At 45.0% G+C, this 25,476-nt stretch overlaps 1 long non-coding RNA gene across 2 annotated transcripts; it reads left to right on the forward strand.

Moving 5' to 3' along the window:
• Positions 1–514: 514 nt before the first annotated feature.
• LOC123281749 (uncharacterized) lies at positions 515–19,467 on the forward strand. Of its 2 annotated transcripts, XR_011499057.1 has the most exons (6): positions 515–830; positions 3,180–3,262; positions 9,015–9,226; positions 9,393–9,583; positions 17,336–17,415; positions 19,207–19,467. It is a non-coding gene; the product is annotated as an uncharacterized lncRNA (long non-coding RNA). The 2 variants fall into 2 exon arrangements; XR_011499058.1 differs by lacking the exon at positions 3,180–3,262.
• The last annotated feature ends 6,009 nt before the right edge of the window (positions 19,468–25,476 follow it).

The following is a 25,476-nucleotide window of genomic DNA, read 5'->3' on the forward strand; positions in this document are numbered from 1 at the left end:
ACTTACCGGGCTTCTGCATTTCCTGTCTATAGTGTAGGAATTAGCTGTCTGCTGTGATGTTTCCTCCTTTTAATACTATGGCTGGGGCTGTTCTTCTATGAGGCATGACCAAAGTGTAGACTCCTCAGCCGGGAGTTCTCCACTGTGAGGGTTCCAGCAGCCCGACCAGATGGAGGGGATGGAGGAAAGGTGGCTTTGAAAATGCAAGTTCCACCTACCCGGGTCCCAGTATTTCCATTTTAGCCACTGAGATTTTATCAGCCAGGGAGATTTTGCTGGGTTTCAAGCTGCCTCAGGAGCCCTCAGGAGCCGGCCTCAGGCGCCATTAATTAAACCCGCTTTAGCCCGGCAGCATGGCTGCAGGGTCAGAGTGTGGAGGACGCCGGGAGGAAGGGGAGGGTCATGAAGGAGGAAGGGGAGGGCCGTGAAGGAGCGCAGAGCGTGGTGGGCGTGGGGAGGGGCGTGGGGAGGGGCGGGGGAGGGGCGTGAGGGGAGGGGCTTGAAGTAGCGCAGAGCGTGATGTGATATGCGTGGCGACTGGCATGATGGAGGAAACGGTGGATACACCGGTGCTTTCCTAAGCGCTATAAGCAGCAGTGACTGTGACTCCTTTCAGCCCTCAGGCCATGGAGCATCCGGTCTGCTGCTGCAATTTGCGCTTGCCCTGAATCTTTGGGGTGGGGCTTTCAGCCTGGGTGAGGCGTGAAGGGGGCGTTCCTGACGCCACAGGCGTCCAAGTCTTATGGCAGGCACCACTGTCACGCTCAGACTTCTCAGGCTTCGTCTCAGGTTCGCCTGCTGTCTCTATGGGGCGGCTGTGGACTCTTCAGGTGGGTCGGACTCACTTTGGGGGGGTCAGAGCTGGGGTGGGGTGAGCACAGCTCAGCAGGCAGGGGATGAGGGGCAGGGTGGGGGATGGGGTAGAGGGTTCTGTGGCCATTTGGGGTCTCCTGGAGTGACCATATACAATTGAGAGGCTTCTGTTACCTGTTATCAGATGCATAGGACTAAACTAAATGATAACAGATGCTTGGAGGTCCCAGAGAAAATTGACAATGGAAGCCTCACTGTAGGTGGGGCAGGCTAGGGCCATCCTTCTGTATAAAAGTATCAGGGAACGTTGGGTTGTGTTTCTGGACCATCTGTCCTTCTACCTTGTAGTGAACACAGGGAATGTGTACAGATAAGAGACAGAGGCTGCACCTGCCGATCCGTGTTCTCTAAATCTGTTCCATTCTGCAGAATGGTCAGCATGGCTTCATTCAACTAACATACTTCTTACTTATGTGTATTGAGTGTTTGATGCAAAAGAAGTGCTTTGCAAATTAGCTCATTGGATCCGTCAACATTTGTAAGAGGTTGTTAAACCATTTCACAAAGGAGAAAGGTAAGGTTCCTATAGGGGAAATGTTTACACATAATCACAGTTATATGTCACAGGCAATTGATATTGCCTGCTATGTGATGAGTCTGTGATTCACTTTAAATTGGTGAGGAGAATCTAGTTATGTGTTCTTAAGTTGACAACCAATAAACTGTAGTAAACGCGCCAGTCTGTAAATGAGATTTACCATATTTTGGGGAAATGTCCAGTTTATTTCACATTGAACATCATGTGATATTCCTTTATAATGAAGCTAGTATGTATTAAGGCTGTGTACAGACTGTATATACGTTTGCGGTTATGCAAGAATAACACATGCCAGATCAGCACAGGGAAGCATTTGGCTAGAACCCCAAAGGACTTGAGCTTTCTATACCTACAGCCTCATTTCCCCAACTCTATCATGTCAACTTTCTGCCCCTGGACTCTGGTAGAGATGTCCCTGTCTGAACCAGAATGTCCACAATGTTTTAGGAATCAGCGACCTTCATGGATATAGTTCTGGGTTTCACCCAGGAAGAATAGGCCTTGGTGGGCGCATCCTGGCAAAAGCTACACAGAGATGTGATGCTGGAGAAGACCATTCATCTTCTCTCTGTTGTTGAGTCTGTCAATAAGGATTTATTTACTCAACAAGTATCCAGAGAAGTTTCCACATATCATGCTCCCCTCAGCTCTCATTTTTATTCTTTCATAACACAACTACGAGTGGGTAATTCTGTTTATTGATTTAATGACATGTAGTTTGCCCCTTCACTAGAATATAGTCTTCTTGACCACAATTTTATGTCTTTGTTGCTGCTCTATTGCCAGCACCCAGAACAGTGCTGAAAACTCAATGGGGTTTTTTTTAATAACTAAAAAATAAGATTAAACAATTCCTAAGTAATTTTTCTGTTCTAAGCAGTAAGCCCAAAGTTTGAGGCCACAGTAGAAAAAAACACCAGGCAACATAAATTTAGGTTATTCTGGATTAACTAGAAACATTTAATTCCTCGTTTGTTGAAAACACTGGGAATCTTTACTCTGTGAGCTTGCTCGTGCACATCCACGAGTTCCTCAATGCTTTTGGCTTGGTGTCACGGTGTTCCTCCTGCTCTGCTCAAGGACTTCCAAGGTTTTCTTCAATGCTCACTTAGTTGTTCATGCGATCCTGTCCTTGACTTGAAGAATATGTATGGTTCTTAAAACACAGTTCAAAATTCAAGTGGCTTTTTCCCATGAACAGGGTGGCAGCTCTGCAAATAAGACACAATTTCCCATTGGAGCAAGGAGAGGAGTTGTGGAGGGAAGAAAGGGGATTCCCACAAGGCCTGAGGCTGGCTAAGCTCTAGGCATGTGTGTTCACTATGAGGAGAAGCCTAGTCAGTGAGGGATCAGGACCTTGGTAATGCCGACTACAGATTTCCTTAAGTCCATGGTCTTTTCAGGAAAGTATGGGAATCCAGTGGGGGAAAAATCCTCAATGTTGTCAATATTCCTAGCATTTATCAATGTCTTTTATTCATAGTTTATGTCCTCATTGGATTGAAAGTTTCATATTGTGAACTTTGCCCTCATCCCTTCCCCTTGATGATTTCTTCTCTCATAACCTTACCAAAATCTGTCTTAGTTTTCTCTTCAATCTTGAAAACATTTTGTAATTGACAGTGCCCTAAAACATGTTTCTAGACATTAGTGCATTGCTCCATTTCACATTCTTGCCCTGTGTAAGGGTCAATATTTGCCTTGCATGCCGTACAACACTTTGGTTCCCTAATGCCTCTTGAGAAATTTATTTTTTAATTGACTTTAGGCAGGAGAAGTAACCTTTAAAACCAAGAAATGGTACCTATACCAAATATCTGCAGGAAGGAGCCATCTAACTGCACAGTGATGGTAAGTTTCTTGGGTTGAACCCTGGTCCCCTACATTAGAGGCCTGGGAATTGGATGATTACTAGTAAAGCACAATAACGGGACTATAATTTGAGAGGGGAGTAAGTGCCATCCCAGCGGAAAGTTTTGCATAATTTTAATTTAGGAAGGATATTGACCTGAGCTCAGAGCTATAACCTGAGTTCTTATAAAAGGACAATTGTATAAACATGGCTCAAATATCTAGTCTATGAAACACAATGAAGTTACAAAATTAACCAACTGTACAGTTGAGGTGTTATAAAGAAGAAATCTCTGGGCTGGTCCAGTGGCACAACAGTTAAGTTCACACGTTCCACTTCAGTGGCCCAGGCTTCACGAGTTTGGATCCCCAGTGCAGACATGGGACCACTTGGCAGGCCATTCTATGGCAGACGTCCCACATACAAAATAGAGGAAGATGGACACAGATATTAGCTCAAGGCCAGTCTTCCTTAGCAAAAAGAGGATTGGCAGCAGATGTTAGCTCAGGGCTAATCTTCCTTAAAAAAAAAAAAGAAGAAGAAATCTCAATGCATGCAAGAGAGTAACACACCGTGCATATGTAACTTACATGAGGAAGGTTTTTAACCAGGAACTATGACTGACTGATTAGCCTAGAATTCATACATAGAGAAAAGAACAAATGAACGTCTGTGGGCAGTCTTTTAAGTGCCTCTTAGCTCCTCCAATAAGCAGAAATCTCACATTGGGGAAGAACCCATTGAACAGAACTAGTGTGAGATGTTTTCACTCACAGGTTCACAGTGACTTAACATATGTGAAGTCACGTGGGCCCAGGAGGCCCACCTCTGTAAGCTGTTGGACCAACTGAGGCAGCAAAGCCATGAGGAAGCACTGAAGTTTCACCTGGAAAATACCCAAGATATTCTCCAGAACATGAAATACTGGTAGGCAGGCCAGATTCAAAAAGACAGAAGGGGATGGCCTGAAATCCATAATTAAGATCAGATGAAGCCTGCTTAGGAGCCCAGGGGTGTGCCCAGGAAGTTCAAGATGAAAATCTTGCCTCTAACTTTGGAGAATGTTGTGGACTTTGCTGCTCTGTTCTCAGCCAACTCAGAAGGTTCCAGGGAGGATTTTGATCAGAATAGCTTATGGAGGGAGGTTTCAAGGTCATGTAATTTAAACAAGTGCAGTCAAAGAGATGGCTGTAAGTGAGGAAAGCAGGGCTCCTGGAGTGGTGAGAGTCACTAGGACAGATGGGAGAGATGGGGGGCTGGGGAGGGTGTGGGTGCACCAATGATGCACTCCTCGGGTCCCCAAGATGCCAGATGTCTGGGAAGCAGCTGCCACCATGGCCTTTACCACTGCAGCCACCGCCAGTGCCGTTTCCCCAACCACCAAGAACACCACCACAGTAGGCTGGACAGGGAAGTAAGAAGTAGGTTCCAAATTCACCACTGTGGTCTCAAATCTGGACCTGGGAATGTTGTGATTGGGTCTGATAGGAGTCATTGGGCAAGAGGAATTACCCTGAGGCAGGGGCATGAAGATCCCTGAACTCCTCTCCAAGTGTCATTTGTTGTATTTGAATCTGTTGAGCTGAGGTGGATTCCTGCCCCAGAGGTGACCAGAGTCAGCCCAATCCACATGCCACACCACAGGGGGCGCCAAGCGACCCAATGCATTCCAGGAGGCTGTGGGACACCACCCCCGCTGCTGGTGCCCTTGCACTGGCTGCTGCCACGTTCATCATCCTCCCTCGGGAGCCCGGCCTGGGCTGGGGGGGGCCCAAATGTGGAAGGGCTGAGACACAGTTTGGGCACACTAGCTTCCTGGAAGCCTCCTGCTCCAACCAGGCTGATGACAACTGCCAGGGTACTTTCAGGTCTCAGGGCCCTTTTCCCCATGCTAGACCCCAGACAGAGACTCATCCCAGGAAGCTGGAATGGCTGGCCTCCTTCAGACAAAGCAGGCTCCTCCAGAGGATACACCTCTCCCTGTGCCCTGCCACAGTGCACCCAGAGAGATGGCCAGGGCAAGGCCTGTCTTGGACCTTAGTCATGGATTTCTCTCAAGAGTAGAGCTCTGGGCAGCAGGAGGGCATGGCTTTAGTGACTCCAGAGTGAAGGGAGGTGCCTGCCCCTGGAAGGGCAGGCCTGCCAATTTCCCCACTATTTCCGCAGGGGGCGTGGCATGCCTAATGTGGCCAAACTCCTTTGGCTAGCATTCCTGAGCCCTGTTGACTTGTCAAACATTTACTGCTCCCTGTGTTGAAAAGCTCCTTCCTGATGGGAGGCCTTGTTCTGTCAAACAATAAAGGAGGCACCGGATGACCAGCATGCAGGAGGGATAGCCTTGCCCTGCCCCCTGGCTCCTGATGGGCAAAGAGGGGCAGAAAGCTATTTTCAAAGGATGGGAGTGGGACCTGAGCAGAAGGGGAGACGGGGATGTGAGACACAGTTGTAGAAGTTGGGAATCCCAGTTCACCAGCAGCTGCACCCGGCCACCACCAGTGGGCTCCCCCACACTTTCAGTGCCACAAGGACCTGTCCCTCAGCAAGCCCAAGGGCCTTTCTGAGGCCAGTCACCTTTGCTGTGCATGCGTAGATAGAAAGAAGGGTTTTCCCTCCATGGAGTGGGGCTTCCAGAGTGCTAACAGTCAATAAGACCCATGGGATTTGTCAGTCAGTTGGGGAGGGGCGGGTGCACCCACCATCCTCTCTTCATTTCCCTGAGATCCTAGATCTGGTGAGAGTCACTTGAGATTTCCATGAAATTAGTGGAGTTCTCACTGTGTTGTAGGCGATCTTGTTGAGGTAATGGCTGGCCTCTGTGATATCAGGTCTCGGTGAGGTCAGAGGGGGGTCTCTATAATGTCACTAGAAGTCTCTTGGAGGTCATGGGAGTTCTTTGTGTGTTCAGGGAGTTCTCTGTGAAATCAGGAGACCTCAGTTTGAGGGAAGAGGGGTTCACTATGAGGTCAGTGGAGGTCTCTGGGTGGTCAGACAAGTCTCTGTGTGGGCATGGGATGTCTCTGTGTGGTCAAGGGGAGTGTCTAAAGTGTCAGGGGATGTCTCTGTTAGGTCAGCTGAGATCTCTGTCTGTCAGTGAGGACAGAAGGGGCCTCTATGACGTCAGAGGTGGTCTCTGTGAGGTCACGGTGTTACCAAAATCAAAGTGGTTTGAATGCTTGCGAGTTAAGTTGGCATGAGCACACTAAAGCTATTTGGGAACATAAACCTTCCCTCATTTGTTTGTCTTCCACCCCTTGACTATTGGGGACCACTGAGAACGCTGTGTAGTAGCTTCCCTCACTTCATCTGTAGTAAGTTCACAGAAGGTGTCAGTTCACACGAGGGCAGTGTGGAAATTAATGGTAACTAGAGAAGCTCTCCTGATGGAGTGGCCATTTTTGCAGCTGAAGCTGCCACGTTATGTCCTTTGAAGGGCTTTACCATGGATCCCAGCTACTTTCTTGGAGACCTGTACCACTTCTAACAGTTTAAGCATCTCTGGCCCATGTTTAACGTCCATGATTCACTCTGGAGACCTCTGTGGCTGGAGGTCACTTCTGGGCAAGCATGGCTTAAAGACCCATTGGAATCAAGGAGAAGGGCAGCAGAGTTTAAGATATGACAGGATATTAAAGAAATCTGAAGGGAATCTGGCATCATATCTTGATAATGAAGTATTCTATTTCGGGATAGCCAGAGGCCTCATCAGTCACTGGTAGACTAGAGAATTGATGTAGGAGTCCAAACCCTCATAGGTAGGTCCATAGCCAATTTTTTTGCTTTCTTGAATAACAAGCAGATGGCAGCTACTGCTCTGAAGCTTGGGGGCTAAACTTTAACCAGTGTGTCCATCTTGCCCCATTCAAAAGCGTCCGTTTATGATCGCGAGTTTATCAGAGAGGCTGATAGCCATGCATCCAATGTAAAGAATCCAAAGAAGAAAGAACAGAGCCATTCCTTTAGACACATCGTATTCCTTCCTGGTCAAGAAGCTGAACATACTTAACTCACGTCTGACTCTATCCTCCTGGGGATAGAATCACACCCCGCAGGATTACCCTTCTCCCCGCCCCCATTTTCCATGCCAATTGCAAGTTCGGGTCGTGACCTGTGCTCCTGACAAAGTGGCCGCGAGACCGCAGGTTCCCACCACCCCCTCCTTGGGTTTGAGGGCTCTGATAGAGCGGCTCACACAACTCGGGAGAACCTCTCCCTTCTGAACAGCCACAGGGAAGAGGGGCATAGAGCAAAACATGTGTGGCAGGGAGGAGGAGCTCCCGGGGCCTCTCTGGGTGTGCCACTCTCCCCGAACCTCCACGTGTTCGCCAACGCAGCAGCTGTCTGAGCACCGTTCTTTCGCAGTCTGACGGAGGCTCCATCGCCTGGGCATAGTCGATTGCGGTCATTGGCCGTTGGCTACTCAGCGCAACCTTCAACCCCTCTTGCCCCCCCCCCGTCCCCAGGGGTGGGGACGGGGACGGGGACGGGGACTGGCCTGAAACTTCCAAGGCAAGAATCGAATCACACAGTTGGTTTCCCTGGCACCCAGCCCCCACGCTTAGGGCTTCTCCAACACTCACCTCGTTAACACCAGTTCAGGTGGCGTTGAAAGGGGCTTGTTAGGCATAACACCAGACAAACCACTTCGCCTTTCTGGCTCTGGACTCGTTTCAGGAACTGAGCCCTAAAGTAATTCTCCTAACCAAAGATGCGCCATGTGGCTCTCGTATGGGCAATCCCAGGACTTTTAGGCGCTCGCTGCCAGAAACCAAGGGAAGACATTTACTGTTATAGCCCCAGGAGCGCACAGCATTGAGAGCACTAAGGTCTCGAGCAAAGCTAGATTCCCCTGTTCTGAAAACTTCCTGATTCCGGGAAAGCTTCCTCTTTCTGGCTTCTGGCTTCAAGGGGCATATGTTTCACCCGGGGCCAGCCACCTACCTGCTTCCGTTTTACCTTTCCTGGCGTGGCACCGGCTGCTCACTCCACCTGTCCTTGGGCCCATAGTTCCGAGTTAGCCCTGCTTGAATCATGTAGGGGAATCTCTCGCTTCTCAGGGGCTGCTGTATCCTGCAAGAGGGCCATCAGCTCACCTCCCCCACTTTTTGGTGCTTGGAGCTTGGTTTTCTCCTGTTCCCAGCCTGTGGAGGCCCCTAACTCACAGAGCTCGTCCCTCCCTAGAAGGGGGTGGGGAACGGGGCATTCTGGTACACACAGTGAGGAATCCTTCAGCAGTTTGGACCCTGTTTCACAGGTCCAGGGCTCCAGAAATCTTCTGGTCTCTCCCTTTCCTGAGACCTCCTTCAGTTCACACTTTCCTTCAGAAAGCTTTCCCTTGTGGGCATTTCACACCAAGAACACGGCTCCACTAGGGAGCAAAGATTCAGCCTGCTCTCCTCCTTCCTGCCGAGGTCACCGGGCCCTCCCGGAGCCAACAGGGGGAGGGGGCTGTCCTTCAGCCCCATCACGTCTCATCTGTGGTCAAGGGAAACTGCCACGGCTCGGTCTTCTTCGATCCCTTCCCTCCCTGGTGACGGTTCGGACAATCCTGCCACCAACGCCCTTCCTCTTGGCAGTCCGCACACCGATTAGCCCCCGACATTGCGGGTGGCCTCCTGGCCCCTCGGTGGGGGCTGGGGTTACTCACCCATGGCATATGTCCCCTCTCCCTCAGGTTACCTTGAGGAGACTGGCGGGCCACAGCGAGCAAGGCGGCCTGCCTTTTCATCTTCTTGTCTTCCTTTGCATCCTCAGCTTCAAGCCGGTTATGGAGCACCCTCCGTGCAGCCACTCGTAGCTGTGCAGGACTGGTAGCAGGATGGATCGCCAACTTTTGGAGTTTCCCACGGGTGTCTGGAGCACTTCTGAGATCTGAAATACGGATTCGGGATCACTGTACTGCCCCGGGCCTCCAGGTCCCAGTTTGTGTATCACCTGAGGCAGTCCTGCGGCCTCTGGAACAAAATGTGTGTGTGTGTGGCGGGGAGGGGGGGTGGGGAGGGGCGGTGTGGCTTTCCCCAGGGCCCCATTGGACCTGTCTGAATTTAGGCCATTTAATGGGTGGCCGGCTTACTCTTTTCATGGCTTTCAGAAGCAGACCCCGAAAATATCCTCCCTTTCCTCCATCCCCAGGATCATTGGGATTCCACCCTGCCTCTCTCTCTGGCACAGCCTGTCCACCATGCCTGTGGATGTCCGATCCTGGGTCATCTGCCTTACCCGCTTGTTCCCTGGCTTTGAACGGAACGGACGACTTTGCCTCAGGCATGCTAACCTTCTCCTCCAGAAGCCCACAATTCGTATGGGGCAAGAATTCATATGGAGTGAGTATAATAATATTGCTAATAAAGTTATTTTTATTATTAATAGCTAACAATTATATAGTGCTTCCTATATTCCAGGCAATCTTCTAAGTGCACTCTAAATATTAACTCTTTGAATCCTTGCAAATCCCCCATGAGGTAGGTATTATTTCTTTCAAATGAGGAAACTGAGGCACCAGAGAGAGGCTAAAACCAATATGTAACTGATAAATGAATTCATTGATAAGGCTGAGTAAAATGCAGGCTCTCTGTCTTCGGAGTCTTGGCTCTTGATACTCTATACCTGTGCTCCTGCAAGTCCTATGAAACTCAGAAGCTTGTACGATGGTGGTGAGGCACAGAGGCTTTAAGCAAACTGCTGAGTTCCACAGCTGACTCCACCCTTGGCTTGGTACTGAAAACAGTCCTGGATTTGAGAAGCTCAGTATCTACTGCCCTCTCCTCTAGGACCCAGTAGAGGTGGGGGATACAGATGCAAATATGGGGAGGCTTTTAAGTTCTAGGGGCAGGTTGTATCCAAAGAAGCTCAGGGCCTGCAGGTAACTTCTCCTCTCCAGTTTAGCACCTCCCCTACCCCTTCAGCCCCCGTCCATGCAGAAAGGCAGCATGAGCCTGGAATCACACAGGCCTCGATGGAAATCCTGGCTCTGAAATGCACTGGCTTTGGGTAACAACTTAGGCTTCATGATCAAGAAGGTAAAATCAGAGGAAGATGGTGCTGTTGAATGAGCATCCCAGCAGCTGAGTTAAACGGTAACCAAAATGACTGCCTGACTCAGGGGCATAAGGCTTTAATGCACACACACTTCACATGTCCCAGGCACAGGCTAGACATTCTACACGGCTCATCCCTTTTCATACTCCCAATAGCCCCAGGAGTTGTGTTGTTCTATACCCACGTCACAGGTGAATAAACTGAGGTTCAGAGACCTTAAGTAAGTTGTCCCAAAAGTTGGGCTGCTTTGAATCCTTGTTACCATTACGGGCTTAATTGTATCCTCCCAAAATTTATATGTTGAAGCCCTAACACTTAGCACCTCGGAAGGTGATTGTATTTGGAGACAAGGACTTTAATGTGGTGATTAAGTTACATGAGGCCATTAAGGTGGAGCCCTAATCCTGTCTGACTGGGGTTCTTGTAAGAGGAGGAAATTTGGAATCACAGGGAGACATCAGGAATGCGCTCACACAGAGGGAAGAACATGTTAGCACAGTGAGAAAGTGGCCATCCACAGGTCCCCTACTATCAGCACATAATCAGGAAGGGCAAAGAGGTTTTCTGGTGCCATTTTGTCCCGAGGCTTTATCTCATATTTCGTAACTCCTAGCAGCTCTGAAAAATAAATGTTATGAATGTGGAAATATCAATGGATCTGGGACTTTGTTGTTGCATTATTGTCATTTCTTGGAGGATCAGAAGATGTCATAAGCATAAGCCTGTCTCTCCTAAGAAGGCCTGGAAAGAAATTACAGAAAGTGTAGAAGGCAGGAGCTACTTCTACTATAGCTCATTTCCAGATTCGGGCTAATATCAGATCTTCATTGGATTATTAATGTTTCTTGAGAGTGCTGCTTCATCAAATTTCTCTTCCCTGCCTGGGCCTTCAGCAGCTGATACGGTCATCAGCTGTCTAGCTTGTGGCCCTGCATATCTATGCCTTACCTATTCATATGTCCAAAGTGACATGAAGCTCAGGAGGCCGTATTTTCTGATTTATGGTATGATTTTTGGAAAAGTTTTATGAGGTATAAACAAAGCAAACTAGTTAAAAATCTAACACTCATTTTTATTTGAAGAGAATAAAATCATATGCCATTAGAACTCCTCTGGAAAACCCAGGGCATATATCTCACAACTTGCTTGACTTTTTTTTTTTAAAGATTTTATTTTTTCCTTGTCTCCCCAAAGCCCCCCGGTACATATTCTTAGTTGTGGGTCCTTCCAGTTGTGGCATGTGGGATGCCGCCTCAATGTGGCTGGATGAGCGGCGCCATGTCCACGCCCAGGATCCAAACTGATGAACCACTGGGCCACTTGCAGCGGAGCATGCTAACTTAACCACTCAGCCACGGGGCTGGCCCCCTTGCTTGACTTTTGATAGGCAAGAAGGAGATAGAAATTCTTACCAGTGGCTATCTGGTTGCTAGAAACAGAAACTTCCTTTTGTTAACATAAGCAAAACAAATATCTTTAAAGGCTATGGAATGACATATAAAATTGAGGGAAAATAGAACTTCAGGAAGCACCAGAACCAAAGAATAATGAGAGATACAGAGACGGAGACAGAGAGTGGGGGGGAAGGGAAGAAGGGAGGGAAGGATGGGTGGAGAAAGTGATAGAGTTAATTAAACAAGGTGGCCACAGCATAGGCTAAGGGAGGGGATGGGAGATTGACAGTAGTCCGTGATCCCAGAGAAGAATGTATTTATATACAAATGGAGGAAGGATACTGGACAAGCAAGTATAAGTGATTTTCACTAACAAAGCATTCCTAAAGTACTCATAAGCATTACATGACTCCCTGATTGTCTCATGCACAAGTATTGCTCAGTGAAATTCCTGCTTGGGGACTTCACCAAATGTCATCTATTTACACTCAACACCCATTTCCATCCCCTTGTACATTCTTTCTTGTGTTTCAGTACTTCCCATATTTGAGAGGGCTAAAAAGAACGTTTCCAAAACTCCCTTGATGCCACGGTTCTAGAATTGATTTAAGTTCCATCAATGTAATGCAGTTGCATGAGATTTGAAAGGCAGAAGGGGTAGTGAAGGGCAGCAGGGACATTTCGTGTATTTATTTTCCTGCATTAGTAGCAACTCCAGGCCCTGGCAGGCATCAGTTTTTCCCGTGGCCAAAAGGCACTTTGCACTGCCTACTCACCAACCTCATGGTCAGGGGCATGGAGACATCAGCCAGAATTTCCTGCAGTTCCCCCATCCCTGGTCTACATCTGCTGAGGCCTGACCCTGAGCCTGAGTCTAGCAGCAGACACCAAACTCCATTCTACTAGCCCTTGAAATAATTCTGTGGACGTCTAATTTCCTATAGTAAAGCCCTTTCTAGTGGAGATACTTAAAGTAGTTTCTGTTTCCTGCATTCACCCTGAATGATACAAGTATCAAAAAGCTCCTTCAGTATCAATTTAATTTCCAGCTTTATTGCACATTCTTTCAGTGCAATGATATGGTTCACCCATCTTATGGCTCCTTTCCTTGCACAGATGACAGAGTTTTCTTGAGTAATTGAGCAGAGCTTCCTCTGACTTGCCTACAGGTGAGTTCAGTTATTTTGTTCCTTGAGACCACTCCCATTTCCCAGAACTATTGTGGACTATGCTGCTTAGCTTCAGTGGTTTCCTTGTTGTGTTTCATCTCATTACTCCCAGAAATGTACACTAGGAGTGATGATTGCCTTGATGGCTGTTCTTTTAGGCAAGTTGGATCATAAAAGGCATACTTCTCCAAATATTATTATATCATGAAGCATTCTCTGGTGATAGCCCTTTGATAGGTACACTTATAGAAGAAGTTAGAGTTGGTATTATGCATTAGAATTTCAGTCACATAGTCCCTTGGATCTAGGAATCCCAAAGCTAGGGACTTATGTTACTGATATCTCACAAAAAATCCTCTCAGATTTACATATAAGTTTAGTGCAGGAATTGTTTTTGGTAAGTGTTTTTAAAAACGAAAACAGCAAAACGATCCTTCAGGGACCATTTAATTGAATTACAGTATATTCAATTGATAAAAGTATTCAGCTGTAAAATAACATGGTTGGCCCAATACAGGAAGATTTCCAAGATGTAATATTGAGTGAAATGGCAAGGATGAATTGCGCAAAATATTTAGCATTTAGCAAGTTTTAAGTATGACAGGTGAGAAAATATGCATTGGTGTCAACTACACATGAACTGTTCACTAATTCCCCTTGGGATCAAAATACAAGGTTCTGAGAGTTTAGAGTGGCGGGGTGGTATATCATTTTGTGTTTCAGTGGAGAAAGAGAAACATTACCAGGTATTTCAAACAGAGGGAATTTACAACAGGGGATTGTTGGTTGGCTTTGCCAGGATTGGACGACTGAGAATGAGGGTATTCATTTCCTAAGGCTGCTGTAGCAAATTACCACAAACTTGGAGACTTAAAATAATAAGCATGAATGAAAAAAGAGAATGAAATATACAAAAAGAAGTGTATATGAGACATATAGGAAATGCTGACAATACCCAGTACACATGTAATCAACGTTTCAGAAGGACAGGAGGAAGAGAATGGAGCTAAAGCAATATCTGAAACAATTATGGCTGAGAAATTTCCAAAAGTCATAGAAGACTTCAAGCCACAGATCCAAGAAATGCTATGAATTCTCATGAAGACAAATACAAAACATTTAGATCCCACCAAACATGGTATGGTCTAAGGTCTAAAGGGGTATTTCACAATAAGGAAGTGTGGGCCCAACTTTGCATCTCTTCATTGTGGGGCCTGTGAGTGAGGGAGAGGAAGAAGCAGCAATCATGGAGCAGGGCTATAGCGTGGCTGCTGATGGGGGATAATTAGGAGGGAATGAAGGTAGCCTCAGAGGCTCATTGATCCCCTCAAACATTGCTTGAAGACCTGTAACTCAAGATTTGGCAGAAAAATGGCTAAGAGTTTGCCTTCCCTTTTATCAAGGAAAAAAATACCTATAGTAAGTCTTACTTACAACTACTTATACAAAGGGACAGAAAACCCAACTCAGTGGGTATAGACAATGAAGATATTTTGTTTTATGTAAGTGCAAAGTCTGGCAGCAGCAAGCCTTACAGGTGTGGGTTTATCTAACCATTCAGGTGTCAAAATCAAGGATCTGCTTTCATTCTGGCTCTCTGTTCTGCTTTACTTGGTGTTGGCATAATCTCTAGGCTCTACGTGGTAGTCCTCCAACTTCTCCAGGTGGGCACTCCTCTGCAATAGCAAAATAGCCATGGCAGCTATGTCATCATATCTGTACAGCTCCCTCTTTTGGTAGGTCCTTCTAGGAAGGAGAGAACCTTACTAGCTAAGAAATTATAGCAGATGTCTCCTCTCACCTCTGAGGCTCAGATTGAGTCTTATGCCCATCTTTGAACCAAGATCGTGATTGAGATACCACGTTAGTCTTCAACTAAGCAGAGACCAGGTTTAGAGTTGGAATTGGGGGTTAATACTACCAAACCACAGCACTGGCATGGGGGAAGAGTGGTCTCCACAAAGAAAAATATAGTTTCTAACAGTAGAAGTGGGTAATCACCAGAGGAGGAACAAATGCTGGAAGCCAAAACAAACAAACAAACAAACAAAAAATCAACTCAAATCACATGGCATGACACTTGACCCACTTCTCTTCCCTTTCCCTCCTGGGTTAGCTCGGCTCTCTTCTCAGCTGTTGCTTGAATGCACCAAACACCCCGCCCTTGAGGCCTTTGCTCTCCCCAGAGCTTTATCCTGGTATGCTCTTTCCTCAGACATTTGCTTGGCTTTCTCCCTTGTTTTTCTATTCACGGCTCTATTTAAATGTCGCCTCAGAGAGGCCTTTGGTGAATTCCCTATCAAAAATAGCAACTGCATTTCTATCTACCCCCATAATTGGCTTTGGTTGTGTTTATAGCATTTATCACTATGTGACATTATTTTATGTCTCTCTTTGCCCTCACCACTGGAACACACTCTCCCTGAGAATATTCCCTCGTGCTCATTGTTGTATCATGGTGCCTAAAACAGTGCCCAGCATGTAGTAAGCATTAAACAAATGTTTGTTGAATGAATGAATGAGTTAGAATCCAAGACCTAACCCCACTTCTGTAATCTTAAGCAGGGAACTGAAGCCTTTACTGCCTCTGTTACCTTATCTGTCAAATGGAGATGCTTTCTACCACAGAGCATTATTCTTCAAGTAAGAAAATGTGTGGGAAATGTCTGGCATGTACAGATCTTTGATATATATTATGCTCACACACACACACACACACATATATATATATTCTCACAAAGCTTCATTCAGTGGACCCAATGAGGCCAGAATCCTTTATTTAAATCAGTTGTTATCGACCCTGGTGTCACTTTAGGATTACCGAGGGAATTCTTCACAAGTGCTGAGCTTGGTTCTCACCCTGAGTCTCTTATTTAATTGGCCTGGTGTGATGCCCAATCATTGGCAATTTTTAAAGCTCCCCAGCGGGGTCTAATATGCAGCCAGTGCTCAAGACCACTAGTTTCTAGTCATTGGTGGGCTGATGGCAGGGCTGGATGTGTAACCATCAGACTCATGGAAGCATTGTAAAACCTGGCCCTTCCAACACCTGGAAATCTCTAGAAGCCAGCTTGGCTTATTTTCTCCAGTACAAACCTTCAACTGGCAGACTACACAGATGATCCTTCCCACTGTGTTAGAAAGAAAAAACACCAGCTCTGCCTCAGATTTCTCAAATGATTTTTACATGTGCAAACCATGACCCGTTTCCACGCTTGTAGATGTTAGGGGGGAGAAAGGGAAGCTTAAAGGAGACCAGGGAGACTAGTGTGTATTTTCTCCTAAAGAAACTTTTAAAAGTGCAGAGGAACTGGCCTGGGACAGGGTCTAGGATCTAGATCTTATACTAACAGGGATGATGCATGTGAACAGTGCCCAGGACAATTCCTGGCCCATCGTAATTAGTGTTCAATTAAGCAAACTAGACTTGCCTAAGGTGTTATGATAATAACGACACAACGACAAACAATGAATCCTTTTTCTGAGCATCTTCCCTGTGTTAAGTATTTTAGGTAGGTAATTTTTTATCTCTACAACATTACGGTAAATCACTGGTTTTCTCCCCTTTCACAACTGGCAAAATTAGGATCTGAAAGCTTGCAGCTGGGAGAGGAAAGACTCAGGATTAGCATTCAGGGCTGACACCAAAGTTCATCTTCCTGCCTGTATACTCTATACTGTTTCTAGAATCCCCTTAACTCTCAAACTCTATGACTCGGAGCAAGTTGGACCTTTTTCACCTGCAGTAAACAGAAGGCTTTTCCTTCACTTAAAATAATGTAAGTAGTGATAAATGCTAGGAATACAACCGAAGCCAATTGTGGGGGTACTGGGTTAGAGATGCTGTTCAAACCTCATCCCATTCAGACCGTCTGACTATTGATAGGAGAGGGAAAGTGGAAGAGAGAGGTTTTGCCTGATCTTTGAGGCATACACCTGTGTGGAGAGAGGGGGCAGAAATGCCTGGTTTTCTGTTAAGAGGTAGGGCCATGGGAGGAAGCTGCTGCCCACTCCTCAAACTGTGCAAGTCCTCCTGATTCAGGGCAGTTCTACAGGCTCTTGTCTCTGCTTATCTGGAACTCTCTGCTCCTTGTGAACACCCACCATCACCTTTGCCTGGAAATTCCTATTCACCCTTTGGATCCACAGTTTAAGCGTCACTTCCTCCAAGAAGCCTCCTCTGGTTCTCCACCACTCCCACCCCTACAGTAAAACAAAATATTTTCACATCTTCTTTTGTTGTGTTTATGGTAGTTTGTAATTACATAATAATTTTGAGTAATTGTTTAGCGCCTACCTCCCCTTTGTCAGCTCCATCAGGGCAGGAACCAGATCTTTCTGATCTACCTCCATATCCCCATCGCCTAACACAGTGCCAAACACATAGAAGGGCCTCAACATTTTATTTGCCTGGCTGTAAGTGTTACAATGAAGAGACCAAACTTAACCCTTCCATTTTTTCTTTCTTTCTCAGGAAACAGAGGAAAGGGAACCTCTGCCACTCCACTTCAGCCTGACACTCCTGAGATGCCTCAAGGCACAACTAAACAAATGGTATGCACCTGGGTATGTGGAGCTTGAGGAAGAGCTTCACTTATCTTTCACCTTCTATTCTCTGATGCTGGGTAGGGTCCTCCTTTCTGGTTTTTTTTTTTTCTGGTGTTGTTCATTTATTTTTTTAATGATTGGCCCTGAGCTAATATCTGTTGCCAATTTTTTGTTCTTCTTCTCCCAAAATTCCCCTAGCACATGGTTTTATATTCTAGTTGTAGGTCCTTCTGCTTCTGCTATGTGGATGCTGCTTCAGCATGGCTTGATGACATCCATTCCCAGGATCTGAACTGGTGAAGCCCTGGGCTGCTGAAGCAGAGCATGTGAACTTAACAATTCGGCCACGGGGCTAACCCCCCCTTCTTGGTTTTTGGTTTCCACCCACCACCGTGATGTCAGACTCTCTTTGACTTTGAGAGTCTCCTCTGGCAGAGAAGGGAGGTAGAAACCTCTTCAAGTGTGGGGTGGTTCCTGCCTTAGCTGATATCGCTGCAGAAACCTCTCTCCACAACCTGGTCATGGGCTTGGCACCTGCCGCAAGAAATTGGACCTGTAGCATGTGCAACGGTTCTGAAGCCTGTGACCAATCCTCCCACTGCCATCAAAATAAAGGGTGGTTCTGAGACCTATTTCAACATTTTTTTTTAAAGAATTTATTTTTTTCCTTTTTCTCCCCAAAGCCCCCCGGTACATAGTTGTATATTTTACTCGTGAGTCCTTCTAGATGTGGCATGTGGGATGCTGCCTCAGCAAGGTTTGTTGAGCAGTGCCATGTCTGCACCCAGGATTCAAACCAACGAAACACTGGGCCACCTGCAGCGGAGCGCACGACCTTAACCACTTGGCCACAGGGCCAGCCCCCTATTTCAACATCTTAAATTCAGCTTCCAGAGACTGAGGGCGACCTTTTCCCCAGACACCACATTTTAAAATGTAGTGGGCTCTTTGATTTTGCAAACAAAATCTGGTAAGCAGTTAAATTACATTTTAATATTCCCAGCACTTAGCCAGGAAAAGATGCACACAGAATTGAAAAGCATCCTGAGTTTTTCTGTCATTTTTATTTAAATGCCCAGATTAGACCATAATTCATCTTAAAATGGCAGGAGGCCTCTTCATGCACTTCACACTTCAAAATGTCTTAGAAAATCATGTCAATTTTGGCAAGCCTCTTGCCATGCCAGAAACAACAGCAAATGCTTTTCTCCTTGAGTACCATCTATTGTGAATCAGATTATAAAAAAAATACACCTTGCTCTTTTATTTTGACTCTGTTTTGAGGATTTTATGGCATCTCTGCAGTAATTGATTTGTGTCACATTCCTGCATAAGTAGCATTCATTGTCCCACTTTTTAGAAGGGGGAATTGAAGCAGAGGTGTGGTAAAGCAACTTTCTTATGATCCTGGAGAAACTCACTCATTCATTCACTTGTTCTTTCAGTAACCATGTCTTGAGAACCAGCTATGCCCTGGTCACTAACCAGACCTTGAGGATACATAAGTGACTATCTCACAGGCCAGTCTCCAGATCTCTGGTAGAAGAGAGAGTCATTCTAATAAATGATTACAACATTCCACAATAAGTGCTGAGGTGGGTAAAGGGGCCACAAAGAATCGCCCCTCAGCCAGCTTGTCTGTAAGAGAAGGCTTCCCACAAGAAGTGAAATATGAGTCAAATCTTGAAGGATGAGTAGGACCCCAACCATCCAAGGCCTGAGTGGCAAGAAGGGCTTTTACAGCAGAGGGAGCAGCATGCACAAGGCACAAAACAGCTTCGTGTTTTCTGGTTTTAGGTGGTTGGAGAAAAAGATGTATATGTGGGATTGAAAGAAGATAGACAAGAACGAGAACGAGAACAGTCTTACATGCCAATCACGGGACGTGGACTTCCTCCTGACACAGTGGGACGAAAACAGTATAGAGTGTGTTAGTTAGTACTCACTCACTTACTTAGTTCAGCCTAATTCAGGTTCATACAAATTCCCCCTTTCCCTGTCTTTAGTGGTCAAAGAGAGTGTTGATCTATCTGAAGAAATATAAAATTATTAAAATCACTTTTTCAGATCCAAGGACCTCTTTGAACTGTCTAAAGTCATCCTGCATGCAAATGTGCATTTGCCTGGGTAGATTATCTAAAGCCTTCGTTGGATTTCTCAAGTGATCTAAAGCTCTAAAAAGTATAAGAATCACTACTCTGTTTATTTTATGAAAACTTTCAGCCCTTCCCAAAGTTGATTTTATCCAAGTAGAATTCTTTTATATTAATCTCTTAAAATTTACTGGTTGCTTGTTATCCATGTGGGTACCATATCATGTACCATTCTATTATTTCAAACAAAACAATTCTTCACATTTCCCAGCAGCAGGTTAATCCATGTTTGTTAACCAACTAAAACTGGACTTCTAATCTCAATTACTATTCTTTAGACCTATGGGATTTTCATACTTTCTATGTGAGAAGTTTGAGACAGAGGTACTATATTGGAGAAATACAGGTATTTGAATGTTGGGGGAAGCACAGATGATTTTCAAAAGTTAGAGTCATAATTCTATGGTGAGTTAGTTAAGATTATTTGGATTGAAATTAAGAGAAGAAACTCTACTAAATTTATTGGAAGGAGCGAGAAGCGTATTATGCTACCTAAGGTTAGAAAGGTAACAAGTAACAGTGAAGTAAAATCCGGGAACTTGAGCTTCATCATGACTTCCTGTATCTTTTCCCTTCTCTCTGCTGTTAGCTTCATACTCTCTCTCTCTGTCCGTCTCTATCTTTCTGGACAGATCAGCCTTTTCTCATTTCCAGTACACAGTGTGTAAAACCTGTGAGAGTTCCCACCTCTCACACAGAATGATCTCTGTTTGTATATCCCTCTGTCTTCATCTCTCACAAATCGTTCCAAAATCACTGAACAATGAGTGCATTGGTCCCTTTGCATTAGATACCCAGTCCTGCACTGTACACTTAGATATGGCTGTTCTCTCCCTAACCATATGGCTCGGCAGGAGGGAAAATTCCTGGAAAAGTGAAGTTGTGAAGATCAAACAATGGATGCCACTCTGTACATGGTAGGTGACAGAATGCCTGTCATGGCTGCCGGGACTAGGTTGTCCATTATTCTAAAAACATCTCTATTTTGCAGTAGACATGAGATTAGGATACCAAACTGAGCTAGACATAACCTCTACATCTCCTTATAGTTCTGTGTCTACCATTCACTGCCTGATCTCAGTAAGTCACTTCCACTCTCTGGGCCTCGTCTCCCTTAGTTAAATCAACAGGACAGACAGAACTAGAAGTTCTTTATGGTCCATTACAAGGAGCCCATGAGCCTAAGACAATGTCACTATTCTTCCAGTCATTCTTTGTGAAGAACCTCAGGCTCATTGTCCAGAGGTTTTTCCGTGGAGAAGTTATAAGCAATTCCTGAAGACCCTCCTCCATGAATCCCACTAGTATAGAACATCAAGAAAAGTCTCAACCAGTTAAAAAAAACCTTTTCTTTGTGCAAATCAGAAATGCAAACTGATTAAAGTCATGATTTCACCCTTCTCTTAAAAAAATAGAAAGCGTTCAACACAGTAATTTACATCCTGGAAGGCTTCACAGATGTAGTCCTATAGCACTCAGGACTTGAAACCCATCCTCCAAGCTTTACAAAGCCAGACATTACAGTAAATCTCGCTAGCTGTATGGCCTCATCTTTGGCCAAGAGACTGGAGAAGATCTAGGTGGTGAATGTGTTGCCAGTGAGATAGTTGTGTTGTTTTGGTAGAAAACTCTAGAAGAGGATCTGCAGCCAGAAAACCCTACTGCTGAGACTTCAGCCCCCAAAGATCCCCCAAGCTCTTTGAAAATCAGGCCAGTCTCACAGCCTTTCCTGAACCCAGTGATGAAGAACGAGTCTGAAGAATCGGAGACATGGATCAAAAGGTTCAGGAAGCTAGAAGATGCCCTATACTTCTGTGATCTGAATAATGCAGGTGAAGTGCGAAGCTTAAAGCTAATATACTTCTGTTTGTGTTTTAGTCTGAAAGTGGAGATCTCATTTTCTTTCACTTGTTAACAAATACGATTTGTATATAACCCACGTGCCTGGCACTGTGCTGGGCGCAGTCAGGGAATACAAAGATGGATCAGATGTGTAACCTCCACCAGGTTGCTTAAAGTTTCTCTGTGTCTCTGGAGGAATCTACTTCCCCACCCGGGTCTAACCCACAGTCCAATCTTGCAATTCCCTTGATTGACATTTTCAGCATGCTTGCTAACAGACTGAACTCCAAACTTCTTAGCAAAGCAAAACCTGATCCTTGTCTACCTGACCAGTGTCTTCTCCTTCAGTTGCTATTCTCTCAGCATACCCTATCCTGTCAGAGTCAGCAACGTGCCTTCCTCAAATGTGATTTCTCCTGTGGCCATGCCCTCCATCTGAGCTGTCTGCCTCTCCTTTACCTACCTCACCCCCTCCCAACTCCCCGTCTTGTCCAACTGGCTAATTAATGCCTAAACATATTTTACGTTGGAACTCCACTCCACTCCTCTGAGACTCCACAGACAGATCTAGGCCAACCTTTATCTGACCACTTAGAGTTCATTAACATCCAGTATCATATTTAATATATTGTATTTTGTCAATCGAGGGCTTGTTACTATCTCACCAGTAGACTATATTCCCTTTTTATCCCCAGCATCTTGTGCAATTCTGTTCAACACTTTTTTTGAGGCAATAAGTAAATAAATAAATGTACATAAATAACTAAATCCAAGATGGGAGGTGATAAATGCCATTAGGGTGTGCTACGTGGGCATTCAGAGAAAGGAGGATCCTTCCCATAAGGTGATCAGGAAGTCTCTGGTAATATGGGACTGATCATTAGAGATCAAGCGCAGTTTGCATACAAAGGGATGAAATAGAGCGCCCTCTCTGGCAAAGGTGCAGGTTAGCCAAGCAAAGTGTTATGTATGAAGCTCAAGGCAAGGAGTTTGCTTTGTATAAAATGTAAGGACTATTAAGAAGAATATCAAACGATAGAAGATGGGACCAGATCCAGGAGGATCTTAGATGCCAGACCTGGAGATGAAGATTTCATTCAAAGATAGTGAGTAGTAGTGAGGGTTTCTAAGCAGGGGAGCGGTATGATCAAGTTGTACTCCAGAAAGTTGGTGTTTCTGTGCAGAATGAAGGAGAAATTGAAAGCAGGAAAAGGAGGAAGGAGGCTATCGGAGTGTCCAACTGAGAGAGAATGTAATCCAGAACCAGGTCAGAGGCCTGCAGAAGGGAGGAGCACATACAAAAGCACATGGGCTGAAATTGTTGTACTTAATCACACGCTGTGTTTTGTGAAGACTTAGTGTCCCCTATGTGGCTCTGGAAACACGAAACTTGTAGAAACAGAGATAAGAGTGGTGGTTTTCAGGGGACTGGGAGAGATGTTTAAAGGGTACAAACTTTCAGTTTTCAGATGAATAAGTTCTGAGGATCTAGTGTACAGCATGGTGAGGCTAGCTAATGTAGGGGAGGAAGACACTTCCTCTTCCCAAATGTGGGTTCGTCTGGCCGGAGAACGAATTAAGTTCACCTGAGACAGAATAGCAAGAGAAAATTAAACAAAGATTTATGAGGAGCCATGGCCCGGGGCCTGTCTTCCCGAAGGAAGAAAGGGCACCGAAGAAGTGGGGTGCACAGAGTGGTTATATATCCCCAAACAGGGTGTTTCACGTATGATTGAAATGTCCCTTTTACAACAGTCACGAGCCTGCTCTGTCAGCACAGCGCTTGATGGAGGCAGATATTTCTGCTGTCTCAGTGAATGCCGTGGGGTGGCAGGTGTGTTGTCTCGGGCTGGGGGATCACAGATGAGCGCAGCAATCAGTTCCTTGCCTACAGAGAGGGAGGCACCTTTACAGATAGAGATTTACCTTACAGATGTAAATGTGTCCTAACAAAGGGCAAATTCCATTCCTCAGAGCCTCCTTCCCTGTCCCATTTTATCAAAAGCAATCAGCCTCAAATAATCCTGATGCCAAAGAGACATATCTGGGGGTGGCCAATTTCAGGTCCCTACAGTCTCGCCTTTGAAACTAAAAGTTTCACAATCCAGAAGCTGAGTGGTAGATTGTTTCATCTCACTGAACACATTTCTTAGTCCTGGTAATAGATCAGTCCAGTTAAATTCATTTTAGAAGGTGGCGAGGCAGGTGGGCTCCCAAAGTTAGGCCTTTATTTTGGAAGCAAGCAATCAGGTGTTTAAGAAGTATTTCTATGGAAATAAAAAGAAAAACAAGGTTAATGGTTGGAGCAAATTATAAACTAGTTCCTGAGTCCAGGAGGCAGCCAGTCAAGAAGACTTCTGGATGTCAGAGTGAAGCATCTTTAGCAGCTTGAAATGTCTCTGATGATGTCGTCAGGCATTCAGATATCTTTCTGAGTGGCTTACAGCTTACACAGCAGCAGACAGGAATCTCTCAAGTTTTTATCAAGTCGTTCAGCTTTAGTTTGCAAGGCTTCAGGAAAAAGAGCAGGTTCAAATCTCAATGATTCCAAATGAAAATGAGGAAAAGATTGAAAACATTAGTTTGGAGATTTGTAAGCAGATATTTCAGCAGAAGAATTCAGGATCCAGTCCAGTTCACAGGTGGAAAAAAACCCTCAAAGACAGTTAACAAAACTAGGATCTAACATCCACAAATGTGTCTTATAGCTTTTCACTGAAACATAGTTCTTCTCTCTAAAATCACCCTCATTTTTACCAAAGATAGCCAAATTAAGACTAATTCGTTTGCAAAATAAGTTTAGTTTCAAGAAACTTGGCCCAATTATTTACATAAGTGCAGCACGAATAGCAGTTGATCACATAGGCTCTTAAATCTGCTTTGCTGAAGTTTTTTCTGAGGAATCTCAGATTGAACTTTAAAGACCTCTCGAGGCCAGGAAAGCCACGCCAAGGACTTGCTGTCAGATTTTGCCTGCAGTACCTACAGATTTGGGTGGACTCCTCTCTTCTTGAGGTCCCCCAAAATATTCCAAGTTTCCTTACATCTGCCAGATAAGCAAGCTTCCTTACTTACCGGGTAAGAGTGCCAGAATCTCTGTAAACAAGATACCAGGCCCATATTTCCAAGTGGCTTTATTTCCAGAAAGTCAACCCTCTTCCTCAAAGGCAGTATTGTCATATCCGAGTCTGTATGTTTCTCTCAAATATGACATTCCAGTCAAAGCCTTGGTAATACAACCAATGTCCTGTTATAAGGAGAACAGATTCTTATTGAACTTATGCAAATACCTGTATTGCCATGAAATAACCATACTCACAAAGGGTTTCCCAATTCTGGAGGGATCAGGTAGGGAGAAAAAGGTAAATGTTTCAGTTTTGCTCACAAAGGTATAATTTCACCAAATTGGTAAGTCATAGTTAGCATAAGAGAAAAAGAGAGAAAGATCTCCTTGAATCTGAGAAAACAAAGCAACACATCAAAAGCAATATTCCAAACAAAAGTCGTAAAAAAATTATAATCATCCTCAGTTCATTCAGTCCTATACATCATTTCTTGATCTTAATCTTCTGTTAGCAGTTTTATGGGGTCTTCAGTTTCTCCACTAGATTTCTGTACTTTCTTACCCAGTTCAGTTCTATGATCTGAAAGTTTGTCAGAAACCTGTATTCCAGAGTATGTGTCAGAGTCCTTTTTATGAATCCCTCTGAAGATGAGACATATTTGTAAAAGCAAAAGGCATCAGAGTAAAACAACTGACTGTAAATAACAAAAGACTTAAAAATGACAATTGACAGAGAAACTTGGTTATTTCTGTGATATACACCTTAAAATAATATTTAGAATTATGGCTGATAGCCAGGACAGATCAGAATTTAGGAATGTTATGTAATTTTCAAAACACTTATGTCAATAACATTTACCCACATAATACTAGCTAAGAAAGATTGTCATCACTTATATGACAATGCTTCCAATGTAATTTAACAGACCAATAAGCCTAATTAGTTTAGAATCTTCCACCTTACAGGAAGAGAGAGCAAATTTCTCTGTGAAGTCCCCGTAGCCCTCT

This window comes from Equus asinus, chromosome 28 (assembly GCF_041296235.1).
Source record: "Equus asinus isolate D_3611 breed Donkey chromosome 28, EquAss-T2T_v2, whole genome shotgun sequence".
Taxonomy (NCBI): Eukaryota; Metazoa; Chordata; class Mammalia; order Perissodactyla; family Equidae; genus Equus; species Equus asinus.